This window comes from Megalops cyprinoides, chromosome 13 (genome assembly GCF_013368585.1).
Source record: "Megalops cyprinoides isolate fMegCyp1 chromosome 13, fMegCyp1.pri, whole genome shotgun sequence".
Taxonomy (NCBI): Eukaryota; Metazoa; Chordata; class Actinopteri; order Elopiformes; family Megalopidae; genus Megalops; species Megalops cyprinoides.
This window is the reverse complement of record NC_050595.1, coordinates 19932667-19957630: the sequence shown is the minus strand read 5'-3', so window position 1 is coordinate 19957630 and position 24964 is coordinate 19932667. Positions and strand designations below refer to the sequence as shown.

General features: G+C 44.2%; 1 protein-coding gene across 3 annotated transcripts in view; it reads right to left on the bottom strand.

Annotated features, from left to right (window-relative positions):
* The window catches only part of LOC118787883 (semaphorin-4B-like), a 75118-nt gene extending 56582 nt beyond the window's left edge, over window positions 1–18536 (bottom strand). For 2 of the 3 annotated variants that reach the window (XM_036543620.1, XM_036543622.1), the window contains exon 1: window positions 4972–5146. The gene's annotated coding sequence lies outside the window, so the exon portion shown is untranslated. Of the gene's footprint in view, window positions 1–4971; window positions 5147–18453 lie in introns of those variants that run through there. The other variant, XM_036543621.1, reaches the window with a different exon arrangement.
* Between the last annotated feature and the right edge of the window lie 6428 nt (window positions 18537–24964).

Genomic DNA, 24964 nt, shown 5'->3' with positions numbered 1-24964 from the left:
AATGGCGACTTTCATATTTTAATTTGGTAGTCATGTGATATTACCTGTTACTGTTCCACAGATATATCTGTGCTTCGGGGCACATAGCACAATATGAGGTACGGATCTATATCACTTTTGGGTATATCAGATGTGATTCTTATCTATACATGCTGCAGAAGATGCAATCCAGGTACAAAGAACTTGTTTCCTGTTTCACAAGCATTTTTCAAAACATAACCACAGTATATCTACAGATTTTCTATATTATGACCAGATATTTGTGATATTCCTTCCATCCTCTGTATTTTTCTATCAAGGAAATTCCACTCGGTAACAGGAGTTTCTGGTGCCATCTCTGTATATATGCAGACCATAGATGTTTAAGACCATTCCCTTTCAACAATGTTCTTAACAAGCCATTCAATCAGAAAATTATTAACTTCAACAATGGCATAAATTGAACTTTCCATGCACAGGGAGCTGAACATTTCGTCCATTCACTGAACATCAATGGTAGATCTCTTTGCAAACTTTATCACAACCACAGCGACATGAAACCAAAGAAATGTGTCAAAAATGTTTACTGATAGAGTGAAGATATTACATACAGCAGTGTGGTTAGACAACTGGATGGGTAAAGCAACGGTTGTGAGTTGAAATTGCAGGAGTCACTTAACGCTGTACCCTTAACAATATTCTTGAATTGCTGCAGCAAATATCTGGCTGTTTAAATGGATAATATGTAAACTGGCTGGGAGAAGGGCATCTGTTAAGCAAATAAACACCACAGTGGAAAATCTGTACACGCTTACTGTTCAGAATTGCAGCAATCTGTCCTCAGTGTGGCCTAAGGACAATCATCTATGATTGCACAGGAGTAAGGAAAATGACTGTCAACGTGACACCCGTTAGACCTGGATACAACTTATGGTGCATCTATGCAAAGCAGTGTGGTCTCTCCCGATGAAAAACCCTTCAGCTGGAAGCCAGGCCCAGAGTCTGGTGCGAAACACCCACCCCTCTCCTGCGGACACAGCCATCAGTGGGCCAAAAACCGCCAGCGATCTGCGCTCCACCATACTGCAGCACCGACTTTTACCACGCATGCCCTGCACATGCAACAGAAGACTGGCACCTCAAAAGAGCACAGCGGCCATAGAATGCCATGCCTTTGATCTACTAAATCATTCATACAGAGCATTATTTTATTCATTCACTCTCTCACCTCAGTGCCTGCACTCGCAGCTTGTGCCAGAACATAGTTTTACCAAAAAAAAAAAAAGTTTTGGGGCTACTTTTAGACTGGGGCTTGGTGTATCCCACTCAATCCTCTCAATCCAATATTTCAGTCTGGTTCAAACAATATAACTGGAACCGAATGCAAGCAGTACATAGACTGAGAAGGTCTGTAGATTTGCACATTAAAGGCTCTGATGCTGTCAGATACTTGTTAGTTCAGAGCTGGCTATCCCATAATTCACCACTAGTGGGCAGGTTGAAGCGAGAGCTTGACTCCATTACCATAAGAAATAAAGTTCTGGCACGGGTTCCGTTGTGGGGTGTACGCTGTTGCTGTCCTGGCTAACGTCCTCCCTGTGTGGATTCCAGCGATGCATAAAATAACTCGTCCTCCAAACATGATCTCCCGACTCCCTGTTTGCGTCTCTCTGTGCTTGTCTCCCACTCAAACAGCTCAGACAGAGGGCGGAAAAAGCAAACCACTCTCATTCTCTTCTTCAAACACTTCAGAGCAACAGGGACTTTAAATGAAGAAATTGTTCATAAGGCATGCAAGTTATAGAAAGCCGTTGTTTTTAATTAGACTTTATGCAAAAAAAAGTCTCAACAACAAGCCGTTCAACTTCAAAACTGATTCGCCTGACAAAAAATGTAATTAAGCATCGGTCGCCAACGGCTTGCAAAGGAATGCCTGGGAGTGTCAATAGCTGCCCATTAGCAGAGTAAAGGGCACAACCTGGAACGCTTGGAGATATCAAATCTCTGACCATGGGGGGAGGGAGAAGGGGAGGGGGTTGCATGGTAGGGAAGGCTATTTTCATTAATCAGCCATTCTCCTTCAGCAGTGACGTTGGAGGTGGCTATACGCGCCTGCTTAATATAGTGTTTAATGCATGAAGCACATAAACAACAGGTGTTGAACCATCCAGTCAGTGAATGATTTGTGGAGCGCTGTGAAAAAAGAGACAATTTTGGTTTACCACACAAGTGAACCCTTTTCAATGATCTCAGCGTGGATTTCAGACCGAAATCGACACCATTTTGAATAATGAAGTGAACGTTTTGACGTGTGTCGCATAGCGCCTGAGGGGGTTTCTTCCAACTGCCGTTCTTTGTCATGGGGGTTTACAAATCAGGCCTGAGTGTTTATGAGAGCAGCAGGCAACAGACAAAAAACATTTCCCAGAGTGCCGTGTTGCCCTGGACAGCAGACATGGAGGGCACTGTTCAACTTTCAGAAGGATAAGTTCGCAAGGGTTCCTGTCGGGCGAGTATGCAATGAGCTGACCCACCAAAGGTCAAGGGATGACCTTCGGGTTACAAAGATGCGGACTGAGCGGCTCTCCCATTTCCAATTAACCTTGTCTCCTCTTACCAGCCACTCTCCTCGTGTTGACCAACAGTCTGCAGTTACTTAAGAGGGAGACGGTCAGACGACACAACAGAGGAGTTGCCTCACTCGTCTGTGAAGCGTGGGGCGGCCGCCGTCAGACTGGCTGGCCCGGGCTCAGACAAAACAGCGCAGCACAAGAGTAGCAAGGGACCGGGGGATCCAGCTTACTTACATTCCTCATTTTACTATCAGAACCGAGCGGCTGACCTCCTTTCTAATCCGCTTTCTTCACAGAACACGGAGAGCCAGGTAGAGTCACAGCCCAAGAATCGCAGTAATGCCGCAAACGTGCCCTCAGGACACATGGATTGAGAGAGGAAATGTGTGATTGCTGGGGCAAAAAGATGCTGTGAGAGATACTCCTCGGAAACAATCCTCTTCTCATTCTCTCTGTCTCTCTTTCTCTTCTGTCTCATTTTTAACAGGTTGTACAATCTTCTTGCATTTCAAAGCCTAGTTTTTTGGTTTGTTTTGGGTTTTTTCCCCCCTTTTGCCTGTAGATAAATTCTGCCATTCAGAAATTACTACCCTTTATGTAGAGTTCTGCAAAATACTGACAGCGAGAAGTGATAGTTGTTTCATATGCACAGATGCAGCAAGCCCCCCATAAAAGAGAGCGCGTCCCTTAGACACATTTCGCTCCTATGCGGCGGAGCAGAGAACGGCAGTGGCGGCTCATCAAAAAAGTCTTCGTCAGATGTGTGATGGTGATAAACAGGCACCACGCTTCAAACAGCGAGGCAAACTCTTTCTGACAGTGTCAACAGACTGCTCATTGTCGAGTCTCCCCGTGCCTGAATGCTAATGCTAGCTGTTGTCTTTACGGATCAAACCTAAAGAAAACACTGGGGGCAATCCATCAGCACACTCGCTTTTCTCTCTCTCGCCACCCCCCCCCCCCCCTTCCGATGTGCGCTTCGCCCCCAAGAGAAACTCCAAAACTCTCAACCGCTGGACGACTCGGAATACAAATGCACATTGTTCCAGAGACAGGCGGATCACTTTAAAAAGCCAGGTCTGCTCTCTCTTCACACTATTTTTCATAGGAAATCCAAGCCCTCTGGTTGTGCTGATGAATATCTCTGCTTTTCAGCTGTCCAGCTGCCTGTTAAATGTGATTTACCTGCAAACTCAACTCGGCCTCCTCATCCACGCATGCTGACTGCACCTTGTTAGAATGCCAAACGGAGTTATGCAGCCTGTCTCTTTGCCATGTGGAGCAAACCCATGTAAAATAAGGTTTATATAGGAGAAACAAAAAAGAACTACTGTAATCAGTCAGAGTAAAGCCACACACTTTTCTTTGACAGCTGAATAAAGACATTCATTGTTTCTCCTTGGCCTTCTGGGGGACCCAAACAACATGTTTAGATCCAGAATCATTAACTCCCTCCAGTGGAAGTCCAGTGAGGCCAAAGTAGATAAGAGGGTTTTTGTATGTTGGTTTATATTAATAAAACGGACTTGATCTTTGCCTCTCTGGTGATTGACATGACCGTATTGGGGCGACTGATAGGACATCAGTCATACTGACAGCAAGCTGAGAGTCAGGGGACAAGGGTGGAGGGCTCACGTTTCACAAACGAACACCTGCGTCTCATGCCCTGGTGGATCCTTGGGTCTGCCTCTCACACCAACAACACTCCAACAGCCACCAAAACAAAACAAACCGGGACACACACCCACTACCGCTGATTATGGGGAGCTCAATCACACCAGCTATGGCCTTGCACATCTTAAAATGAAGGTCTGAGTTTATTTTTTGCTTTTTCTCGTTTAAAAGCCAGAACCATTTAGCTGAAGCATTTAACGAAAAGAGACTGTGTGTTTTGACCGGCTGTCTGTGTGCTATCCGCCACGGGCTCTCTGGTTTTTAAGAGGCCCCTGCCTGAGGTTGACGGGGGCTGCGCAGCGCACTGCGGTGACACAGCGAGTGAGACGTTAAAAAGATCGGTCTGTTTCGCTGTGGACACTCGCACACAGGCAAACACACCCTCACCCCAGATTGCCATCCCCAGCGTCCCCTTCTCCAGCTATCACACGCTGATAAGGTTTACCGAGGCACTGTATCATGTCAGCATACACTTTCAACCCCCCCTCCCTTTCCTTACACACCCCCTGCACTTTCTGAGAAACCAGCGACAACAAATCTCGTGGTGACAGAGCAAAGAAGAAGCAAACCAGGCAAAGACTGGGGAATGACAATGCAACAGGAACAAATACGAGACAAGAGTAGGTGCGTAGATTACACGAGGTAAACAACACCATAGTCCCTATCAATGGTTAACTGAACCTGCTCGCACTGCAGTTAATGAGTACAAGAACCACCTTTCTGCTCTGGTGGTTATGGTACTTACTTTCTTTTAGATTCTTCTTTTTTCAGTGAAAGCTATTCCAGAGATAAAACAGCCACTTGATGTTTTCAGGTGAATAGCAAAAAAGACGGAGAAACTTCCACAAGATGCAAGGGGTAGCCAGCGGAAAGTTCTTGAAAAGCTATAGTGGTAGAACGTAGTGTTTCAGCTTCTGAGGTCTGCACTCTGCTTGCCTTCTCTCACTCGGTCTTTTGCTCCCCCTCTCTCTCCTTGACATACTGGATGCACGCCAGAGTGCCTCTGGCCACTGGCAATAAACTGTAGCCCCTCCCCTCACGCTGAGAGAGGGAGTGAGTGAGGGAGAGAGGGGGGAGAAAGAAAACAAGGGAGCAGAGTACATCTCCATACTCCAGAAACAGATTTCCATACACCGAAGCAGGGTTTCTCAAACGTTTTTTCCATACGACAAAGGAAAAAAAAAACATAACCGCCATCAAATTTGTCAGTTATTTGAAAAGCAATAGTTTATCATTCGGCATAATAGGATAATGAACATTTAAGATGTGTGTTTTTCCTTCCAGGAAATTCCGAATTCAAATTCAGAAATTCAAAACCTGTCACATTAACACACAATGCGGGATGTTTTGTTTAGTTTGTTGCGGTTGTTTCAGCATTTTTATACATTATTGTTTTTCATCTCTAATCTTCACCTGGGGGAACGTATTTTGAGATGTCCTGCTTGTGTTTCCTTTGCAGTGCATAATTTTGTCTCAGGAATTCTAAATGGACCTTTACGCCGGATTTCTTTCACCCTCTGTAGCTCTGATTTGTATTCAAAGACTGTGTCTAAAGGTAATGTTAACTGAACATTTTCGGTCTTTCTGTCCCTGCTAATAGAGCTGTTTCAAACCGAATTTCAACCGCAACAGTAAAAATCTGATTTGAGTAAATTAATCGAACGCTTGTTCCTGATCATAACTGACTGAACTGAGATCAGAGTGTTTAAGTTCATTTTCTTTTCTTTGACCGGCGTAATAAAGCCGCGGATCTCACTGCCAAGGAAAAAGGAGAAATCTTTCCATCGCCTTAGAGGCGGAGAGGAGCCGAACAGACGCTTGGCGCGTGTCTGTGACTCCCAGCTCTTCAAGTTGTTCCAGCACTGACAATGTCATTAAGACCCCCCTGACAAACGCCCCTCCATTACAGGGAACAAACGTTCAAGCCACAAAGTCGGGAGCTTCACAGCTACGGCCAAACATGTCTTGATTGCCAAAGAGGCGCACACCAAAAAAGTGCCATCGTTTGAAAGTGCGGAACCACGTGTTCTAAGATCAACACGCACTGCTGACACTTGTGTGAACAAATTTCTGTGAGAACAGCCGCTTTGTTTAGAAAACAAACTATAACGATAACAGAAAATTAATAAAGAACGACAACAGACATAGGCTATCTCCTGCTGGATCTAATTTAATTTGAACCACATAAATGAGCCGTATTCATTTTGTTCCCATCTTAGAGGTAGAAAGCGTCTAAAAATAAACAGCATCGTAATTTATCTCAGAACTATTCTGTTTAGCCAGAACTTCTGCGTTCACGGCCCTGCATATTCTGAAAAGTCAAGCTTGCGATCTACAACGTCGGTAAATGGCAAGCAGGTGCACGTACTGCGAACTTTGGTGTTGTAATAGGCAGCGTTTAAAGTCGGGTTTTACAAGGTTAATCCCTAAAAAGAGATGAAAGCCTGGTTCTTGCGGAAAGAAGGTTATTATCACACCCAAAGAGACGTCACTGCTTTTATAATGTCACGAACAACTTAATTATCTCCAAGGCTAAGTGACATAGTAGTTTCAGGTTGATGACAGTGCAAATCCCGCTGTACACAAGTACAGTATATGCCATTTAACCCACCAACTAGCAACATTCAGCATGCGTTAGCTAAATTAATCTTGCACAACATATGGATATTTAATTCAGTTCCGCTCTGCTAATGGTCTGACAAATTATGTCAGGGACTGACGAATAAAGTGTCTGTACGAAATAATTTTAAACAGTGAATATTTTAAGTAACTGAATAATCTGTAATACGTGTATACATACAGTAGATACAATGAGCAAACATCTGCCTACACTGTTTAGGCATATAAGTAAAACTAAATGAAGAAAGATTTAACCAATCCGATTTACAAGCATATGCTGCAAAATTTGTTTCAAGTGAAATTAGACCTTTCCAACTGAATGACGGATGCCTTACCTATATCAGTATAGAGACATTAAGAAAAATGGCAAATATTATGTGAATGTGTGAATGCTGATAAAATTTGTACAAGGATGTTGTTTAGGAAATGTAATTTCATGCACAACTAGCCACAATGGAAGTGTTAAATATAATGGGAGTGCATGGGCATGTCCAGGAACGAAGTGTAATGACAAGCAGCTTGCATGCATCTACAGTAAAGTCCATATCCAATGCCAAAATGGGTGTGGCTTAAATCTAGCCCCAATCAAGTAATGCTGTAAAATGTTATGGAAAAAGTGTTTTGCAAACATACTGGATGTGGCTGGGCGTGTGCAGAGCCCAAGAGCCACAACAGGTGGTTCGCACACATGCTACTGCATGCCTGATAACTGTGCCAAATGTGAGATGAATAAGTGAATACACTGAAAAGTTGATAACATTTGTGGAAAACCTGTTTGGCGGCCAAACTGGCCTTGGACCTAAAGAAACAAAAATTGTTCTACAGCCAAGTGAGCGTGCCAAAATTTGAGGAATATTGAGAAATGCTGTAAAGAATTGTTTGAAGAAAACAGGAAGAAATAAGAGGAAGAAAAAAAGAAAGACATAGAAAGAAAAAACAACATGATCAGTAAGCTACAACATGTTTTCAGGTTTATTTCTTATACTGTACATCGATGCGAATGTGTGGAGAATCCTACCATTTTTTTTAAAGATCAGTAAACAGTGAATCATACTGATAGAGGGTTACACACATCTGATTCTACCTCATTTATCATAGGTTTCAGCATAAAGAGAAGCAAACTTACACACTAAGACAGCGCTTAAGTCTGAGAGTAAATTGGCATCAGAAAGCCTCCAATGAGGGATAGAGGGGGGAAATCCATGGTCTAATATTGCGGGGCTCTAAATATATACATCGGTGGGCGTTCCTCAAGCGGGTGGACAGCATGCCTGGTTAAAGAGGTCAGGAGCCGGAATTCCAACCTCATGCTTTACCCAGAAGACCACATGGGCAGGGCCAGGCAGCGTGTGTCTTACTTACGAAGAGCAGTCTGCAGCAGCAGCACGCTCCCTGGAGTGCTGTCCCCATGAGGCCCTTGCCCCCTGCCCCCTGAGTGTGCGTGTGCATGCAGGGAGGGCTGACTGGGACTTAAGCCAATCAAGTAACCCAGAACAATACAGACTGTCCGGCACAAAGGGTATTACAAGGGGATTAGAATCTGCTTGGTTCCCCGTAACACATCTGATATTTCAAAGACGGCGTAATCCCTCGGTGTGTCTTGTCAGGGTGTTCATTGGAAAACCCAGAGGGACAAGGTGCAGAGAGCCACAGGTTAACCAACACTGCGTGTTAAGTGTTAGCTGCTAAACTGCTGTCATGTTCAGTAAAGACCTGGCAAATATCACATTAATGGGAACAGGAATGCATTCCTTACTTATTTGATCTGTGTTGATTTGCACATCATATATTCTCTCTATTGTATGTTCCTACAGCTGGATGTTTAACAGTCATTCAAACTAAATTCTTTGCTTAAGGGAACATCAGTATTGTTTCCAGTATTTGAACCTGCAACCATCTGGTTAAAGGCACAGTGGTCTAATCACTGCTCCACACAGCCATCATGATTTCACACATGCATACTACATAATTTTGTAGACACAAAGCTATACGGGAAAAGAAGCCCTCTGCATAGTCAGACTCGGCAGTCTTCCTACTTTCATTTTTGTCGAGGATACAAACATGAGCCATTGCCTTTTGTTCCCACGAATGCATTTCAAAACCCGTAACTGAGGGTTGCGGGTCTCCTTCTGTCAGCCATATTTTAAGAAACAGAGTAGCTTTAAAAAGCGTTCCTACTTTCAGCCGAATGGGACGGCAGGCTGAGACAGACATAGCAGAGAGAGGATTCCCTCCTTCGAAACGGAATCCTCATGGAGCCATTCCATCTCCATTAGCATTCAACAGCAGCGCAAAAAATAATGTTTTATTAAACGCTATGCTTTGAGGGAAGACCTGGCACTCTAAATGCAGTCTGTGTGAGACCCACACGGCTTGCCAGTAGGTCATTCCTTACTAATTATTTACAAGCCAACACTGTGCAAATCTTAACAGTTGACACTAACTTTATAAGCAGCCTGTGTCGCCCCACTTGAGATGATTTGACATCACAGAGAATATTTGTTCCAGATTACTTGATATGCAACAAAGTGAGCTTCCCAAAATCTTTCCAGCAGTGTGGTGTTGTGGTTAGGGTAGTGGACTCAGAATCTGAGGGGCTGTCAGTTCGAGTCCAAGGTGGGACATTGCTGTTGAGCCTTTTAGTAAGGTCCATCTTGTCAATCAATGACATATTCAGCTGAATAATGGACAATACATGTGATCAAATAAGGTACCTACTAAGCAAATAAGTAATGAATAAATTTGCTCTTCAGATAAAAAACAGACAACAGTAAACTAGCAACACCACGGACAATATGCTCTTGGATATTAGATTAGATTGACAGAATGGCAATATTTTCATCACAGATTGCTGTCATGCAGTGACTGTTATTGTTACTAACACAGTAATTGATGACAAACATACAAAGTGAAATCCAATGGGTTATTTTAGCTGTTAAAGTCAGACTAAAGAAAAAAAGATTAATAACAGCATATCAATAAATCTGCATACAGTCTTCTCTTGGATGTTCCTCTCTGGATGCTAGGACAGGCAGAGCACTAATATTTTCATCACAAATTGATGTCACTTAGTGACTGATGCGCTGTGACCCTTCATCAGACAGCCATTCTCTCTCACAGAGTACCAATCTGTCATCGGGACGGTTTAGCCAAAAGAGTCTAAACATGTCCCTTACAGAGGTCACCCCAAAATCTGTTTTTCCTTATTTCTGAGAAAAAAATAGCCCTGAGCTGAATCAAGGATTGATTTTGCAAAGGTTACTGTCGCTTAGTAAACTTCTCCACAGTCCTGGTTCAGACAGACAAAAACATCCTCCACACATCTGAAGAATGTGAGCCAAATACGCTGGTGTTGTTTCCTTTAACAGGTTAAAAAGAGTGCATTCAAGTAAATATGTATTAGATGTGTTGCAGAAAAGGTCAGAAATGGTTGGAGCTTCAGCATATTTTAAGATATCTGTGAAGAGACACTCAATTCACTGCAAAAAAATACCACTTGTTTTTACAGAGCCAAATTAAGATAAACATCTATACCAACAAATTCAGAGATTTCACATTGATCACCTAATTTATCTAAGACAGAGAGAAAAACGTTTTCCCTTTTTCTGAGCACAAACTCTCACCTTGTTCTTGTAATAGCAGTGATGCCTGGAGCTCTTCAAAGCAGTTAACTCTGATTCCCCCCTGAAAGTTTCGCAGTTTAGGTGAGCTCAGACGATCACATTACAAATTCATAATCCATTAAAATGCAAATGAAGTCATCACAGAGTCAATTCTCCAATGAGCCATTAATTACCTGCTACATGTTAATGAGTGCACTTTTAATTATTTTTTTCTCAACTAAAAGCTTTGAGTGGCCAACAAGTTGTACCAATATCATTCTTGCAACAAAAAAAAGCTGAAAGGAGCTTTATTCTAAAAGAATAATAAGCATGATAACCTTGAGAAACATCATGCAAGTGCCCTCTTTTGTTCTTCAGCAATGACGCAAGCAAACTCACACACACAAATATTAATGCACACACATATGCACAATCTCCCTTTCACACACTCATGCAAACAGATACACAGATACGCACTCTAGTTAGAGGGACAGAGGTTAGCAGAAGCTCATTGATGCCACCAAAAGGAGAATGGTGCCTGTACTTTGGACTGACTGATGGGCAGCTCTAGCTGGCATTTAGTCGCTCTGTATAGCTTAAAGTAATGGAGTATTCACAAAAACCAGATAGGCCTTGGCTGTCAAATTACCCTCTTTTATTTCTGCAGTTCAATCGGGGGCCTGCTCTGCTCTCCTGCAAAGCAAGCGAGTAGCCAAAAGACTGGAGACAGGTTTAATCATGCCACGACTACCTGATGGATCTGTTTATTGCAACAAGCATGTCTTTTGTTGTGAAAAGCTTGGTTTAAGACATGGACGTCATGTGAAACAAACAAAGGCATTGAATTTCCAGAGGTAAACAACTCAAGCTGACCAATTATGGGAGTAAAGTCCAGAAAAGACACTCAATCAATCAATCAACTTGTGTCCTCTAGATACAATCTCAAATTGTATTGTGTGTATTGGATGTTTTGCTCATGAGCATGAAACTGGACAATGAGTCACATAAAATGTAAAATTCAAGTTTCCATACTTTCTTCTGCTGCTCTGCAGCTAATGATGTCACTAACGTGGCACTAACTGGTCGTTGAATGCCCCCACAGTTTGGATTAATGCTCCCATCATTCCTCCACAAAGGTCTCCAGACTCCCACCCTTGCAGCATCTCCCAGGGAAGTACGCTGGTAAAGTCAGTACACCTCACACCCCATGGCGAGTCTGAGCCTGACAAATTTCAGCTTTACCACCCACAACAGGCAAAGGGGGGTTTATCAGAATCTGCATGAGTCATCCCACTGGTTTCACCTTGCCTTACCTCTCCTGGTTTGCTGTGGTCCTGCTTGTGGAGGAAGCTACCTCCTGTCCATCACTCCTCAGCCTGATGCTCTTGCTAGGCCTGCCCATTAACCTCTCCGAGGGATAAAATGCACCTGTTTTCATACACCAACTTCTTGGCTCATTTCCTCACTTTTGGCATTACGCAGTCAATTTACATTTGCACACTTAAAGCACTTGTTTCCCTGGGCACCAATCAGAATCATGGCTACAAGGGACCCCACGGATGAAATCGCATCACATGATCAGTGATGTCATCCATGGTGTCTCCATACACCTGTGAAAGGTTCCGTACGATGGTGGATACATATCATGGAACACAGGTTTTTTACAGTTCTCAGTAGCATGGCTGAGGTTCTCCGAGGTTCTCTATGAGATGGCTCAGGTTCTAAAATTCTTCTGTTATGCAACTCTAATGGTAAGTAGTTTCAAGCAACAGTCATCATTTAGCCTTTACTCATGAGTATGGAGGCACTTACGAACAACTGCACAGAACAAGAAGATGATGTGTATCTGAGGAGAGAGAGAATGAGAAACTGCTATGGTAACACCTATAATGTCTGATCCTTTGAAACCATGCAATCACAAAGACTTCTATTTAACAAAGCGCCATTGTGTGCTTAACACTGAAAACTGCCTCTGTCACAGCTGACGCTAAAACGTGTTCTGATTTATGGTATCATTCAGAACATTCACAAAGGTGCATACACATAGTTATAAATATTTATGAAGGGATGTGTACAAAGACAGAACACCCTTAGCTAGAGCACTAGTATATGCAGTACTGGAACCTATCGAACAGAACCTCCAAGAGTCAAGACCGTGGTGGATGGAGAGAATGTTGAGCTGACAGTTAAACGGTCTCTGACCGTAGGTCCTATAGGGGCAGTTAAGTGAATGGAGCGGGTGCATATATATGCAGGGTGTAGGGCTCTGTTCAGCAGCGGCCTGTGTTTAATATTCAAGCAGTGCACCCAGAGGAATGTAAATCACTCTTTGGCTCCACAGTTGACACTTCGTGTCCACATCAAAGGCGCCAGAAGCCCCACCTCTCATCCTCTCCCTCCTCTGTCCCCCTGATGGCGCGCAACAGATTGCTTGTTCTTCGCCCGCCACCAGACAGCGAAAATAATCAAGCCAACAATACGGATGTCAGCTCGGATCTTCTCCCTCGCAGTAAGCGATGACAAATACCACTCACTGAATTTACTGCTAATAACGATCAATCAGTCAGATCACGGGAAGGGAGGGAGGAAGAGACCTTTCCGCCGCCTTCCACCGCAGTCGTGGACAGCAGCACGGTGCAGAGGTTAAGAAACTGTAGTCCCTGAATGGACAGTTGTGGGTTTGATTCCCAGGTGGGCCATTGCTGTCATGCCTCGCAGTATGACATATAACGTGAATTGCCAAGTAAATTCCAAGCTGTACAAATGAATATGTGCATGAAATATGAATGTGAAAACACAATGCAGAAAAACATCTGTCAAGCAAACAAAAAACTGAACATTGCAGAAAACAGCAGCAAGTTACCGATGTGCACTGGGACCTATGTGCTCAGTCTGTGTACGGTGTGTGCAGTAACGTTGGTCTTAGAGCTTCAGAATGCTGCCTGCAGATAAAGGACATTTGTACTATACTTCTTTGTTTTTTTACTACTAAAACAATCCTATATCAGTGTACCTCAGAGGGGAAACAAAGATTATAAAAGACCTCAAAGATTATAAAAAAAATTACATTTGTGATCACTACAAAGCTAAAGAATAAACCAACAATAGTTAATATTGTGCAAAGCCACTCACAGCAGAGCAAAAGTTCTTTTGTGGTCTGGTTCATGAGCTCATTCCAAGGTCTGGTTTTTTTCTGCGCTCACAGGTGTGAAGCTAAAGAGGTGGATCAGTGGCATGGAGCCGCTGGAGGGTGTGAGAGGTCAAGGGACAGCTGGTAATTCCACCTGCAGAAGAGCGAACAGTCCCTGCTAACACAGACCAGACCCACAGTGGCATCAGATAAAGCACTAATTTGATGTGATTGCAAATAAAGGAAAGCTTCCTTATACGGTGACAGGCTTCCTTCCAGCATACTAAACCAACCTCTGATTTGCATTATTTAACAGTTCTGACACCAGAAAAACAGAGAGCAAGCCCCTAAATAACAGACTTTACTGTAATCGATAGAATTGACATGCAGAAGAATTCAAGATCTGCAAAATAAAGTAAAAAAACTGTTTTTCTGCTTTTAATAAGCCTTTTAATATTTACATCTGTTCCACCATAACAGAAATGTATGCAAATACAACAACAGCTGAAGTTAACACATCATTAAAGGGGCGATCCAGAAAATAACTGACTGATCGTGATCCCTGTCGTGTTAAAAAAGCACATATTCTTTTATATAAAACTCCTGAACTGAAGAACCTACTCAGGTCTCACGTCATGGGGGGAAAAACTTTCTGCAGCCATCCGTTTTAGGGAATTTGCAGGTTTAGTGCATTTTTGGAGCTCACGACCAAGTAAATGATTTATGGGTCTCAGATGCTTAAACCACCTTCCTGGCTCTGTGGTGCAGTCAGTTCTGAACTGATACATTTACAGTTTGCCCATGAGGCTTGGCCAAGACTGGGCATGACTGCGCATCAATATGAAGGGATCGGCTGCAACTGGGCCTGACTGTGCATCAGTGCAGATAGACATGCTTGCATAGGGTATCTCTGCACATCAGCACAGACAGTGAGGCTGGCTTAAGGATTTAATGTGCCTCAATACAGGCGGATAAGATAGAACAGGGCTTGACTGCACATCAGTGCTGATGGAGATACTGGTATAGGGTTTCACTGCTCATCAACGCAGACAGAGAGGCTGGGACAGGGTTTTACTGTGCTTCAACACAGACAGAGAGGCTGGCACAGGGTTTTACCATGCATCAATACAGGCAGATAGGGTAGGAGTGGTGACTCCTACCCTATCTGTGAGTCAGCACACACAACGTGGCCCCGGTGTGACCGCTTGTCAATACAAAGGAAGCAGCTGGAACAGGGTATGGCTGCACATCAACGCAGATGGAGATGCTGAGATAAGGTTTCCTCGCTCACAGGCGCAGATGGAGAGGCTGGGATAGGGTTTGCCTGCGCATCAACACAGACGGACGGGTTGAGACAGGGTGCGACTGCACGTCAACACAAAGGGAGATGCGGAGACGGGGCGTGAACGCAGACCGACCCAGCTGTGTCTGTCCGAGGCGGCGATGAAGGAAGCCCCGGGTCAGCTCATTACTCATTGCGTTGGCAGTGAGACGGAGGAGCAATTAGACGCATGCACTGACCAAAAGTGTCACAACACGCTTCCTTCAGGGCTTCTTTGGCTTCACACTGAAGAAACGCACAGCAGACGCTGACATTTAGTGGTGGGGTATCGCTCGGAGGTACAAACGAAAACAAGGAATGTCAACAACTAGCGTGTTTGTGACTGATGCAACCACTGTATCCTGTGTGTATTTGCATTTCTGTGTCTGTGTGTTGTGGGCACATGTGGATGAATGAGTGTGTGTGTATATGTACATGTGTGCATCTGTGTATATGTCTGTGCGCATGTGCGTATGTGTTGGGTGTGAAAAACTATTTACCTCTAAAGTGAAAGGGCCCTAAATGGCAAACTACTGATAAAGTCAGTAGTGAAGTGCCGTCAAACTCACTATCGCAAAGATGTGATTCAGTGTGGCTTTCCACACATAAATCTACACACAGAGAAATGGACTGCAGAGTCTGTGAAGGGAGGGTGGAGGGGAGGGCAGGGAGGGCGTTTATCATGGAAGGGACAAAGGCACCGTGTTAGTCTGGCTTGGCGGTTAATATTCAGCGGAGAGTCATTGGGGTGGCTCAGCCAGCCAGATCAGTCCATTTTCCATCTGTGCTGATGCTGGAGCCTAGCGTCCCCAGAGCCTGCCGAAAGCGAAGGAATCGACCCCGTCTATCCCCCCCCCCCCCCCCCCCCCCCGTTCATTGAAAACCAGAGATGGCAGGAATCAGAAAATGGAGAATTCTATTTCCAGCATTTCCTCATTTCTAAAAACAGCAACGTGTGGGAAAAAAAAAACCCGTCGCTGGTGCTATTCTCAGTTAACATATGTAACAAGCAAATCCACACGTTAACAGCCCTGCTGCCTGGGAGAGGGGGTGTTCAGGGAAGAGGGGCACAAAGCCAGGGCCATTTGTCAAAAATGCCTCAGACAGAGGCTGCAGAGCTTGGCGTTTTCTCCACCTGTGTTTCCGTAACAATGCCTTACACTTTGTACCAGTGAGCCATAAGAGGGGAAAAATTGGACCCCTACCCTCAGTTCTAATTCTGGAATCTGGACTTGGAGAATCAATGGCACAAACAGCCACACAGCAAACAGGCCTGGTGGAATTCAGTCACCACGACCTCATTATGACCCCCCCACCAGTCCACACAGGGTCAGCTGGCCAATCACAGCTGGCTGTTTGCTCACACTGCTCAGCCCGGGGCCTGATGTATGGACTGCAATTGGAGGAATCGGGGTGCAGCAGGATCACTGACCCAATCAATTAAGTCAAAACTGACAGGGAGGAAGTAAGGAAAAAGGATCAATACTCTGCTTAGAGCTGTAAAAATAGCCTTAATATGGTCTGTTTGAAAACCGTGATTGGCTGTTTTCACATACCTAATACAGCATTCGCTATGTCCTGTTCTGCGTAGCCCTCACCACAACCATGCACATGCAGATGCCTTTTTAGGTTATGAAATGATTGGACCTCCATTTCCATGGCACATCTGTGACCAGTGCAAACAAAGAGACTAACAATAGCCAATTTGACACCTTTATGGAAATGAAATGAAAAAATGATCGATGATGAAAAAAATTACCATTAGTTTAAATTTTCCATAGCATCTTTCCATAAGACTGATTAATTAAAATTATGATAAGTTTTCATTCTTCAGTTAAAATCAAGCACAAAAAATGCTCATTTCAATTATGATCACTGATATACTGAGTCTTGATGAGTATCATTAGGTTCAGTTGCATTAATTTAGGGCTTTTTTTTCAAATCTGAAATCATGCAGTCATCCAATGAAGTGAATAAAATTCATTTATACACCATTGACTGATACCACTCAGTGTGAATGACTAGCTCCTTTCAGAACCATCATAAAACTGATTTGTGACAACATTGTTAAATAAATAAAGGGTGACTGGCATTTAATTAACCAATTAATGTCGACCTTCCATTTTAATCACACACGTGCACACGCACACACGCACACGCATATACACAGTAAAGCCTGGCTTCAAATGCCTCAAATGCCTATTATTATGCCTCAATATCAAAAAACTGTATACTCTTATGTGCTCACCAGTCTGGAAATGGGACACACACAAAATCATTTATTACTCAGAAATTCCAATTGTTTGGTTCACAATCATTAGGATTCAATTTTGTGGTTCAATAAGAATATATTAATGGACATTGGAAATGTTTTTTTTTCATATTTGGTATCTTGGGTGGGGCAATGGGTGGGATATGAACAAGGTTCCATAAAAGCATAAAAAGGGACATATTAAGTCCATTATTTTCCAAGCCATTTCCATCTATTCAGAGCACAGAGAATTTTTATACATGCATTGCAAGTGTCCTCATACTAGGACAAAGTCATTAATGGGTTAATGGTGATTACCCAGACAAGTAATGAGGCAGATCATAAAAGAGGTTTCTCTATGCATTTTCTCCTCTTGATCCAAATGAAAAATACATCCAAATGAATTAGTCATGACAACATCCACATGTGGACGCGACAGTACATATAAAATATTAACATTGCAACAGACTAAGTGTGAAAGCTTAGAGTAATCGCCACCTGAAAAGCATCATCTGAACACACACTGGCCAGTGAGGCTGATAAAGGATGATTACATACAATTCAGATAATATAGCTCATTACAATTCAATCAGCATTTCACTGGCTAGCTCAGAAAAAAGCAATACTTTTTCAATTAAGATCCCTTGGTCATAGAAGGAGAATCATTGCTGAGCATAGTGAAGAAAAAGCAACATTCATCCAGGTAATCTACAAATCAATTGTTACGCTATGTACACACCCTATCTCTACACTTACACACGCGTGCATGCACACACACACACACACACTCACTCATGCATACACACACACACAAACACACGCACACACAGAAAATGAAACAATACCTTCAACATAGGTGATACTAAACCTTAACATCTTCCCGAATGGAGGAGGGAAAAACCCTTTGCCGTATTGTACAGGAATAAAAAAAAAAAAAAGAAAAGGAATTACCCTTTGACCAGACAGCAGTCCACAAGAGACCCTCAACAATCTCAGAGCAAGCACCGGAATCCATCCCTACCTCACCATGGTTACCAACACCTTACTACAAGCCCGGAGAAAAGGGACTCGACAGAATCCAATCTATTGCCATGGCACCCAGCGCCCGGGCGACCAGAACCCCAACCTGAGTATGCCGCACGGCAAACAGACCGTAATTGACTCAGCTGTACTTGTTACCCCACTGCAAGCGTGCGCAGCCCTGACTCCTGTGCTCCCCGCTCCCGTCTCTCTCTCCGCAGTGGCTCTTCTTTTGTCTCGCCGGCGAGGGCTCGGCGTTACCGGCAGAGGACCCGGGTCCTTACCGTGCGCTCCGGCTCCCGCTCCGGCAGGCTGAGTCGGCGGGGCTGGCGGAGCGAACGGCAGCGCTGACGGAATCCCCCAAGGTGCCCGGAGCTTCGGCTGATACTACACGCGCAGACAGCAGCCTTCTCCACGCAGGGGGGAGGGAGGGGAGGGAGGGGAGGAGGAAGGGAAAAAAAAAATCAAAGCAGCAAAGAGGTTGCCTCTCGGAGGCAGCAGCATTACATCATGGACCGCTCCCGTGGAAACGGCTGCTGTGGGGAGGGGGGGGGTGGGCTGCTGAAGAGAAAAGGGGGTGGGGTTGGGGGGGGAGTCTCCTCGCTGGAGTCGGAGCTCAAATGCTGTCACCAGCAGTCTCTTACCAGCACACACAGCTGTGGAAGACTAAGAGCAAGCGATGCCTTTACTGTGCGTGCACCTGTGTGTGTGTGTGTGTGTGTGTGTGTAAGACATAGAGAGAGCATGCATATGCATGTGTATGAGAGAGAGTGCTTGCACATGTGTGGGAAAGGGAAAGAGAAAGAGAGAATGCATATGAGCATTTATATTTGTGTGTGTATGTGTGAGAATGAGAGAGAGAGATTGCAAGCATGTGTATGTGTCTGTGTGTGTGTGTGTGTGTGTGTGTGTGTGTGTGTATACAGCTATAAACACACGCACAAATACTGCCCTTAATTCTGAAAACAAAACAGTGTATTTACAATATGGCTTGTTGCAGTCGTTGTTGTTGCACAGTAAGTCATTGTTTTTGAGCCTAAGAACAAAATCCAAAACATTTCTGAATGTTAAAAAATGGGGAATGGTTTCTGATTTGACAGTGACCAGAGTGAACAGCACACAATCCTGCCACGTTCACTCGAGGGACGTTTGTAATGGGAGCAGCATGTTTGCTCTAACAGGACAAAAGCCACATCAAAAACGCAGACTGAGGCTGCTGAAAACGAGCGGTCGCCCAGAAGACGGTCCGTGAAGTGTGACAGACAGTGCGCCCTCTTCCTCTTCCTGTGGCCTGCGTCTCAGACACCGCGCTGGCTGCCAGTTGCCCCCGGGGCAGACGCCGGGGTGAGCCCCCTCACTGCGCCGGACAAACTGCATTAAACGCCCACAAAAACACACAGTCGGGACAGCCCGAAAGTCCCTCCGGAGGATGTGCACTCTGTCTGAACTCTCGCCGTAGCGGGCAGAATGGCGCCCCCGGCACACAGCCACCACCCCCCTTCTTCAGCCATGGGAAGACTTCCACACTTATTACACACTCGTTACACACTTAAGTACTGCACCTGCACAGAAACTGTGGCATCCCACCCACCTTTCTCTCACGCACACACACGCAGGCCCACAGACACACACACACACACACACATCCACACAGGTGCGAGGCAGAGCGGCCTGACACGGCTCTTTTCATCAAAGGCTGGGTAATGTCAGCGTTTGTCTCACAGCTGGAAAGCCCGGCTCACATCAGCGAAAAGCGCCGCAGTTCAGGTCTCCGGTCATAGCGCGAAGACGGCAGGAAGCATTGACCGCTAGGACCTCTCTCTGCTTTCTCTCAGTCCCCTATCGATCGGCTGCTAACACTAACATTCTGGACGGAATCAATGTCGTTTCTGAAAAAAACAACATAAAACGGAGAGGGAAAACTAGGTTGTGAACAAATCAAGTGATCTCACTGTCCCATAGACCTTCTAAATGTCTCTGAGGCAGAGGGAGCTTTTTCCTTCCAGCAAGACCCTTCTATTCCCCACACAGACAGCTTATAGCATATTCCCCATCACACATCTTGTATTCTGTTCTCAGTTGTTGCATTTGCACTTCTGGCCTTCAACATATTACACTTGTTTACTGAGAACTGGACTCTAAAACCATGGCTGATGAGCAACACAGCACACTGGTGTTCATCTGTCACAGAATGATGGGTTTCCAGACACCATCTTTGTCATCTCTCTCCTGCCTGCTGGAAGTGCTGACTCTGTCCTCACCCTCCATCTCCCATGTGCCGGCCTGTCAGAGCTCCCATCAGGACAGAAACCGTAATTACCCGTGGCGACTGTCTCCGTGACGCCTGCAGCCCCTGTAATGATGATCAGAGGGGCCGGTCTGAGCTGCGCATTATGGCCTATATGTCACCCGCTCGCTCTTCCTGAATGTCCCTCGCCTCAAAGACAGCTCTGGCGAATGAAACCTTGCTAAAACGTTAGGCGCTCAGACACAATGAGGAACCGGTGGGGCCCACTTAATTGCAGGAGGGCTGCGAGGCCCTTAAGTAATGCCTCAATAGGCCTGAGCAATAAAAGGCATGCGTGGGGCTGGAACTGACATCACACAGTTTAATTACACAGGAAGGCAGGAGGGACTCCTAGGTGTACTCCACTATCAGACAGCGAAAAATCTCTGTGGGACTGAGCAATGAAACCAGGAGCATGTTAAAGTCATAAAATATAACTTTAAAAGAAAAAAAAACTTTTTTCCTGTCTGCCTTTATGCATATTTTTAACAGATGTGGCTTTGACCACCTCATAACGTTCTAAAGCAGCAGTTGTCAGATTGCCTTTGTACAAATTGAAAACTAAAAGACCCCTGCGTGCTGCAAGCCGCATTGAGCTTGATAAGTGTGACAGAGATGAAATAATATCAATCTCCAGTCTTTTGTCAGCTATTCTCGTTTGCAAGTAATGAATGGTATTCCAACTGGCACTTTGCGTACTCCATGGGTCGGCTGGAATGCAGAACAGATTCCAGATCAGTCTGTCTGTCCAGTGAATGGTAAACTGTTCTCTAGGGGGGAAAGAGTCTCCCACAGTATAACCACCAGCCCACACCGAGATGAACTCTTCTGTGGGCACAGAACTACATCATTGCATCATACATCATACACTGCATCTGCATGAATGAGGAGAAATTTCACCATCACTGACAGCATATCTGTATATATATATATATATATATATATATATGATACACTCACAATTTCTAAGACATGGCAATAGAAAAGAAGATAAACTCTCTCTTCCAAAGGAGGGACGGAGAACGACTGGGAAAAATTTGGGGGGGTCTAGGTATTTCAGAGGGTTCTCAGGACAATCAAACATTTTTACTGATTTGCAGGTTTAGAGAAAGTATGCTAGCTCATTGGTAGCCATTGCAAAATAATTCCTGTGGGACTCTCAGCATCTTGATATTGCCAAAAGGGTGATCTTGAGATTATGAGGAATGAATCCAATCTCATGTTAATGGTTACGAGAAATAACTCTTCACAACAGCTGATGGGTTTTTTTCAGTCAGTTAAAATCTCTTAATTAATCCTGTAATTAACTTATTTCATTAACTTACAAAGTCCATAATGCCTCTGTTTTCACTGCCAGAGACATTATCTCACCCACAATCACTGGAGTAAGAAGCGGGATGTTATAATTCCACTGATCACTATGATTAATGAAATGGAGCGAGGCATCAATGGATTGAACAGCCCAAAGGGGACGGCTTTGATACACGAGACTGCTCTATCATAATTTAGTGCAGGGCTGTAACTCTTGTCAGATGAGAGCATCGCCCAAATTAAAAGGTCAGAGGTGATTTGTTCGCCTCTTCTGCCTTTATTTAACAAAGCATCCATTATTCGGGGTCCCCGCTGCATGGCCCCTCCCCTGCCAGATGATCGGGGGACACGTCTCTCTAACATGTGCTCTCATCGTGAGAGAGGGTCAAAGGTCAAAGGGCGCAGGGGCAAGGGGTAGTCATCTCAAAGTGCCACAGACTCCTACACACATGTCGGAATTGTAGGGTGAGCTGATTGGGACCTGGGAGTCATGTGACTGCATGCCATAGTGTCCCCACAGTTGTGGCTCTCTAACTCTGTAAACACTGCCGTTGGGATCTGCCAGTGAGAGGCCCAGGGATCACAATACACAGCACGCCCAGCAAATGCACTTCAACTGAGGGTATAGCCCCCTGTGTGAAGTTCAACACCCTTGGACTTCAGCCAGCATTGACCAGATACACTCATTCAAGCATTTATATTTATCTATGTACACCTGTGCACAATGTCCCCTGCATTTGGGTGCAGGACACAGGGCTGGATGACGTGTGCTGGGGTTTATTCTGTGCTCTATGTCCAGGTGCAGGATTCATCTCTATGGTAAGCTATGGGAAGCTGACAAAGGAATTACAACAGGCTGTGCACACCACCTCCTCACTGTGAACACTTCCATTCACAGTGAAACAATAAAATCAATCAATAAATAATCAATCAATCGATATAACTGTCTATAACCCTGGTGCTAAATCAAATTCAGAATAGCAGATATAAAAACATATAAATGACATATATATTTAAGCATAGGCAAAACATAGGCACCCTCATCTATGAGTGGCTGAACATATACGAATGGAAGTGGGGTGCTTGGGGTACAATGTCCTGGTACCAAACACATCATCTACACCAGACTGGACCAGTGGGGCTGCAAAGTCCTGGTACTGTATATGCCACTAGATCGGAAGGTTAGCCCTGCGTGTGGCCATTGGAGTCACAGGCTGTGCACCAGCTAGGAGTTTTTCCAGACAGAACGTCACATCCCTTCTTAAGGCCACGGATGTATGTTGTGGCAGGTTCGCCTCGATAGACACGAGTACCCATCATGCACTTCACCTCCCCATTACCGTGACATAGCGCCGGCCGCCTGTCACGGCAACCCCCGGGATTAATAACCAGCGTCACTCCCTCTGAAGTGCTTCAACCGCTGCATCCTGTAATTCATCAAGTCTGGGATGAAATGACCTCTTTTCTTTTTCTTTCTTTGGCTTCTTTCATTCCCAATTCCTGTGTTCTCTCTTTTTTTAACACTCATGTCTTTGTCTTGCAGCTTTAATCAGTATGTACAGGAAAACTGTTCTAGGTTCAGCAGGAGGAGAAACACCGTGAATAATTTACATTAAAAAACAGCGGGGAAAGCCAGGACTGCCACTTGCAAGTAAGTAAAAATGTCTTACTTGCAATTTAACAAAGTAGCGGAAGGTTGTGAGGTTGAAAGCATGCAGAGGGAGAGAGAGAAAGAGAGAGGGAGAGAGAGAGAGCACAGGCATCAGACAGGAAATGCACAGACTCCCACCAACAAACAAGATGAAACTCGCTTCTGACATTGTCATGCCTCCCTGTTCTATCCTGGATGCTAATAGACGTCACGTACCAAGATGACATTACGTAACCAACAACACATCACATGGCTACGGAAGGGTTGCGGCTAGGTCACATGTCTTACTCTGCACTAACGCTCTGGCCACCAATATCTATAGGGTGTGAGGAAACCCATTTGTGGAATTTTTAAACTTTCGTCAGACCATTGTTGTGCACAATTATGAGTGAAACTTTCAGACACGGTAATCTGACATGATGGAAAGGTTCTGCTTACATCATGAGCTGACACTGAGAGAATGTGAACTGACTGAGCTTTCTGTGTCCACATCTTAGTGACATAAGATTACAATAAACATTAGGACTCAGGTGAACAGCATGTATTGTGAACATGTTGCAAAATTTGTTATATCACATCTTAAACTTTTAAGGATTTAATAATAATATGAAGGAATATGAACTTTGAAACTATTGCAATATAAATATGAAACATAGGGAGACTGAATGCCAGTGAAATGTATTATTTCAGAAATTTTCTCATTTTCATTATAAGTGAGGAGATTTCGTTACCATTCAGGATACAGGACTTTGGCACAACATTGTTGCAACATCATCTGTAAGGAGTCCTTAACAGCTTCAGAGGCTGAATATGAAAGCTAAATAAAGGTCAAAGAGTACCAAATAACCTGCACATCATTAAGAATACCAAACAGTTCAGTTTGATCTCAGTTTCAATTTCACTCAGGGTCTGTTAGAAGAAGGCATTGCTTTAATAACAGTATCTGCACTGTTATTCATACACTGGCATTTATATGTGCCTCTGTATTGAGAGATGCAAATCATTTTGTCATAATGCCAATGACAACAAACCATAATAATTTTAGAATTCCAAAAAAAAATTAATGCTTGACTGAGAAACATGATTACTTTGACTATGTGTCTGCTTAGTACAGTGATGTTAAAACAACAGCTTTCATTTTAATCAGCTACATTTGTTCAGAACTGCAAAATAAATAAAGAGACATTTGACCTCCACCACAGGAAAAAAAAAAAGATGTATATTCTCATCACATCAAAACATGCAACCTTCTCCAGTGTGGACACTAAGTTAGCTTTACTTTCTCTTTAAAACAGGACACATTTTCAGTCTTGTGTAACAACTAAAACATGTATGTGCCCATAGAGAGGGATATGAGAAGTCAACACAGAGGTTGAGTTCCCAGGCTCCAGAAGTCATAAAGCAATTAACTCTGTTGATGCAACTCCAGACAACTAACATCAAATGAAAATAAATGCTTACAGTTGTCACTCGGCTTGGCTGCTTGGTGACAAGCCTGAATAATCTGCGTCCCTAAGCCCCCGTTTCTGCACTGCCGTCCACGGAG